The sequence below is a fragment of the Magallana gigas genome, chromosome 3 (assembly GCF_963853765.1).
Source record: "Magallana gigas chromosome 3, xbMagGiga1.1, whole genome shotgun sequence".
NCBI classification, from domain to species: domain Eukaryota; kingdom Metazoa; phylum Mollusca; class Bivalvia; order Ostreida; family Ostreidae; genus Magallana; species Magallana gigas.
Window position 1 is genome coordinate 32,184,861 of NC_088855.1, and position 6,024 is coordinate 32,190,884.

Here is a 6,024-nt window from a genome sequence, read left to right on the forward strand (position 1 = left end):
TTTAGAGCGAGAATCAAAAGTTACTGAGAATCAATAAAAACATTTATAAATTCATGACCAAATTTCATTTTTTTCTAACGATCTCGAGAGAAAGTTGATTTACATCCAACATCTTCTAGGCTATTATGCAAATTCTTAACACAGTATAAATACCAAATGAATGAGTTGAAAAATTTGAAATGCATAACAAAAATATATACAACTGACAAGACAACTTACAAAAGCCTCCCCCCCCCCTCTGTCTCTCTCGCTCTCTCTCTCTCTCTCTCTCTCTCCATTTTATTCTTTTTTAGTTTGGAAAAATGAAGATTCTTTGGCATACATTAACATGATTTCTGTTGTACATGGCTTAAAGATGTCAATGTTTGTTTTCAGTTGCATGTGTACCGGCTTTTCAAAAAAAATTTTCAAGAACTTGACTTGCAAAAAAAAAGAAACCCTGAAAATATCTGCAGTTGTTTTGTTGTTTTTACCATATAATTTTTTATATTATTTTAAAATTTTCTTTCCGCACGTAAGGAGAAGACGGGATATGGGGAGGGGGGTATATATACGTCTAACTATGACGTCACAATTGCACTGGAATAGTGACGTAAGTTAAACCTCATATGGTTACGAATTATTTCTCAACCAAAGAGACAAAAGGAGCGGATGTGTTCTAAAGAGAAAAACCATTTTCTAAATTTTGGAACTCCTGTGCGCTCCAACAAGACCAAGATGAGTCAAAGCATTGATATGAAGGTAATCACACATTAATTTTAATATGTTTATTTTATTTCGGAGAGGAAAGGTGGGGCTGCTATTTCAAAGCAATGTCAAAGATTCAGAGATTGAGAGAACCTTGTATTTATCATAAAAGCTATTGCAGTTTGGTGTTCTTTGCGAAATGAAATTTACATGTACCCCCGTTCTAGGTTACCACCAGTGTATCTATTAAAGCAAATTCTTTACATGGACAGATTCAAAAATTACCCCAGAGGGTGAGGGCAGGAGCCTCGAGTAATAATTTTGTTTGCCTGGGGGTGGGTTGAGGTATATTTTTGGTAAGTTACAACGTATATTCAGCGAGTTCCTTTTTTCCAGAGGAAGGGGAGAGGTCTGCCCCCTTCCCCAACCCCGGCATACTGATACTGAAGTTGTTCAATGATAATGTAATCTGTTTAAGTGACAAAATCATACTATAAGCACATAGAATGAAAAATCACGGTTTAAGTCATTTTTGCATGTTTCGTAGATAATACATTTATAAACAAGGTATGTAAATACTAAATAGAATTGACACATTCCTTTTAAATTTTGATTTTTATGCATGCATATTCGTTTTACTTTCATATTTAGTTTATAAAAGTTCCTTTTTTCATTTGCTTGTTGGCAGTATAATACACATGTACTGGTTTATATTTCGCAGGTAATTACTTCTTTAATGATCGAATTCCACTTTTTGTAGATCTGTCACATGATTCATTTAAAGCATAAAGGCTAACTTTCATAAAATAGATAAAATTAACCTTCTGCCATGTAAATCAAATTAAAATTAATCAATATGATTACAGGGACAGCAGGTGAAGAAAGAAAGGGTCGATGTAGCAGAGACTCTGAAACAGAACCCAACACGAAAACGTCTGTGGAGAAAACCAGTATGTCAAAAAACTGAAAACAAGTTAAAGGACATGATTCATTTCAAGCAATACTCATCAATATCTGTTATATGAATTCTAATTTATCATTTAAAAGTAGATTTGATGATAAAACTTATTCATTAGATCTGCTTATAAAAATTTCAAATATGACATTTTTAGCCAAAAACTGTCAATTAGTAAAGAAAACAATTTCAAATATTTTAAGCTTTATATACATGTATTGGTATAGAACTCTTCTCTATAAGGAAATCAATATAGTCTTAAAATGGCCATGACCATCGAGCCATCTTAATTCATAGACTTTGATAACCGATACCACAGTGTACATCAATTGAATTTGTTACTTGCAGAAAAATCCCACAGAAAATGATGGGAACACCCAGCTTGGTGACCACATCAACTGTCCCACAGAAGGCATCTTCCGACTGCACCCATTGGAGAGTACGGATCCGGAAGTAAGAGGCCAATTCAAAACTTCAGCACACGAGACTCCCGGGCCAAGCCGAATCCCACCTGTCCCAGGACATTCTTGTGTTGGATCGACTGATATTGAAACCTCAGTTTGGGTGGGTAATAAAAAAACAGCTACAAAATCCCCGCCCCACAAACTTTGCCCCCCCCCCTCAAATGATAACACATGGCCATTACAAAAGATATATGAAATTTACAAAAATTCAAAGCATGTTTGCAAAAAATGAAGTATTATAGTTCGAGAGTATCAGATTTCACATCGTCAATACCAAGACTTAAAACTGCAGGTATGTTTTATATCAATTGCAGACCAAGGCAGAGGAAAGCATAAGACAAACCCTTTTTGAAGGTAGAGGATACCCGAAAGGTATTTTTCGGCTAACTCCAATTGTAAGAGGCCTATATATACCAAAAGAACGTGACCAACCCCTCTTTAATGGACATGAAAAATTGGACGATGCCACTCCCGGACCAAGTGCCATTTCAGATCAATCATGGACGGATGATATTGATGATTTCAATTATGTAAGTTCAATGAAGCAATATGAAATTATTGCAATAAAAAATAAAACAATTCAAGCTACATAGAGGCTGGCGATGCTTGATATAAATAATTAAAATTCTTTCTTTTTCATTGCCATCATAGGAACTAGACTTAACAAAAGATGTGCACTCGCACGTGGATCTCACGGTATGTATTTGTACAGGACATGAATTTTTAAATTTTTATAGATAGATTCAAACATTTATAATATAGAAAAAAATGTTAACCAATCTAAGTTTATTTATAATGGCCTTTCAAATGTTCTAAACATTATTTCTCCAAACTCCAAAAAGGTAAGCTGTGAACTTTTGAACTGAACTTAAAGGGGCATGGTCACAATTTTTGTCAAAAATTATTTTTTCGATTTTAATGTCTACAATGCTTCAGTAAGGTATTTTTAATAGGCAACCAAAATTTGATTGTCATTTGATGAGTTATAAGCGAGTTACAGAGCTTACAATTCTTCGCTATGTAAACAATGTTTTTTTACATTTTGAATGTTGAGGTGAAAATTCCAGTTTTAGACCTCAAATGAATGTGTTAATCGTTAGTAACTGTTCATTTATGCTTAAAATTAATACGAAGATAGACAAATCAGCTTGAAAAAGATTTTTTACTGGTACATTGAACCTATGTAAACAAAAACAGGACACGAGCCTTGTTTACATGACGAAGAATTGTGAGCCCTGTATCTTGCTTAAAACTCATCGACTGGCACCCAAATTTCATTTGATCATTAGAAATGCATTCTTAAGGCATTGTAAATAATAATAACAGAAAAATAAAATTTGACCAAAATCGTGATCATGCCCCTTTAAATAACTTTTAATTTTAGATCTTCTTTTTTTCGCAGAACGTAATTGCACGCAATTCGAAAAAAAGAAAAAGGGAAGAAGACGAGGGAGACGAGGAACTAAAACCTGAACGGAAGAGGGCCCGACGAACGGGGAGCTGGGTACGTTAGCATTATCCAAAGGATGTGCATTCTCCCGTCATTTACAATTTGTATATGAAATTATAACAATTTATAGATAATAGCATCTTATGGTCATATTAAAAAAACTTATTATCTTTGCCGTTCTTATTTGAATCTTATATATATTTTTTTTCATTATTACAAATTTTCCAGAAAAATTTATTCATAGTTTTAGAAATACTAGTAAACCTTTTTGGGTTGCGCATGGCAAACAGAACCTTTAGGCCCTAACACCCACTTTAAATTACAGACACTTTAATATTGTGTTTAAAATGCATCCCCCTCTTTTATTTATAGTTACCATCAAAGAAACGGAAAAGGGAGGAGGATGAAGATGATGAAATGTGCAAGCCTCCCGCAAAACGGGCCAGGCACACTGGCGGTTGGGTGAGTTTACTTTTCTACATATTTATTTATTTCAAAATATCTATTGCTATGATGGGAATTAGAGTCCTATATTTTCTAAATTTGCAAAAGCAAAGAAAAGTATGTCGAATATATTTTTTTCATTAAACAAGTTATGTATGTTTTTGCTTTGTAGATGATGTGAGATCCTCAACATTTAACAACCATTTCGTGGCAGCACTGTCTTTACACTCAGAACGTTGCCTTTTTCCTCAGTCTTCTACATTATACCAAATTTTATAAATGACCCGCTTTAAAATGTAAAGTTTTTTATTGGTGTTATATTTTCTGCTTCACACAAAAATTATGGCTTTAATCAAAATATAAAATTTCCAAACAATACAATTGTATTTTTTTTTTAAATTGTTGTTAGCATTGGTTTATAGATGTTTATCGAAGTCTAGTAATTATACTTGCATATAATGTTTTACTAAAGCCTAAACATTGATTTAAAGACATGGACTATATCAAAACAAAAATTAATATTATTATTTAATAAATGTATTATATTATCGATCACTTGCCTTAGAGATTTATCATATCATACTCAAAGGGAGATCAAGTATTCAGTCATTTTCAATTGAAAATATTCATTTATGAAAATGCAAAGACCTTACGATATGACTTGGATATTATCAGGGTGTGATGTATTACTGTTTTTCATAAATAGTAAATACAGAATAAGAGATTCATGATTACCGGTGATCCACTGTACACAACCGAATTACGGTAAAAAAAGGAAAATTTTGCCGGGATTCAGAATAGCGAGTAGTATTCTGTGGTTGGTTCACTATTGCAATCATCATAAGTATTCTAAACGTAAATTCAAAATCCACTTAAACTTCCTTGTTTTATCGACAGAAACGGTGGAATTGTAGAAATTGTCACTTCAATGCTGATATGACCTGACCTTTGACATGCATGGTTTTCTATAGACATAATTAGCTAACCTGGTTAGTGTGTAAGTAATATATCAGATTTTGGTACATGAGAATACTATTCAATGGGCTGGCTAACATCCTAAATTCCACATTTACACCATTTACAGATATAGGTAGCCTGGTGAAAAAAGCTAGTTTCAAATAATTGCGTTATAAAAGAAAAGTTATTCTAAGGACTAACTTACATCCTGGATTTAATATTTAAGCTTAATTTTTAATAAGGAATGGGTCCCTGGAAATACAACCATAAGAAATTGATTTACCCAACCATTAACAGGTATAGCTAGATTGGTAAAAATAGCAAATTTCAAATAATGCAGTTATACTGGAAATGTATATAATGCATAGACTGTATTAATGTAAAACAAAAGTTGATAATAAAATCTTAGAATAGAATCTTAATGTGAACCTTACTCAACTCGTTGAGTGAAATCCCTTTGAAAAGCCTTGGTTGATTGAAAACAAACAACTCGTTTAATAAAATTCATTTACTATTACAAATCATGAGAACTCTTATGTATCTTGGATGTACTAGTAATTAATTTTCCGACACATGTAAAAAGTTCATGAAATAATCGAAAAAATGAATAAAAAGAGACTCTATATTGTAAAAAAATGCTTTTTAACGATGGTTAAAGGTAAAATATAAAAACAATATCAAATTAGTAACAACTTTTCTTCACTCCAAATTACATAATAGTATTTGAACAATTGACATAACATAACATGAAACATTGGTCGAATTTAATGCGATTTTTAAATTTTTTTTAATCATGGTAATAAAGAACTAATTAATAACTAAATCAATTCAACTAGTATCAGCTTATATTTTAACATGATAACAAGATTGGATATGTACAAGTGATGCAAACTGTTTACATCACAGCCATGAAAAATAAAATGGAAATGGAATTAACATCCTTTTATTGTAAAGGAATAGTTTTTTGATTTTTAAAGCTTAGCGCTTCATTGTCGTTAGACTTCTACTTCCGGTGCATCAAATAACCGCCACATAAGAGCAGAAATATGCATCACTTAAACTGGCTA

General features: G+C 32.3%; 1 long non-coding RNA gene across 1 annotated transcript; it reads left to right on the forward strand.

Annotated features, from left to right (window-relative positions):
* The first annotated feature begins 593 nt into the window (after positions 1–593).
* LOC105326515 (uncharacterized) lies at positions 594–4,382 on the forward strand. Its single transcript, XR_002199407.3, has 8 exons — positions 594–741; positions 1,554–1,637; positions 1,991–2,206; positions 2,421–2,636; positions 2,758–2,802; positions 3,509–3,610; positions 3,929–4,018; positions 4,173–4,382. It is a non-coding gene; the product is annotated as an uncharacterized lncRNA (long non-coding RNA).
* Positions 4,383–6,024: the final 1,642 nt, after the last annotated feature.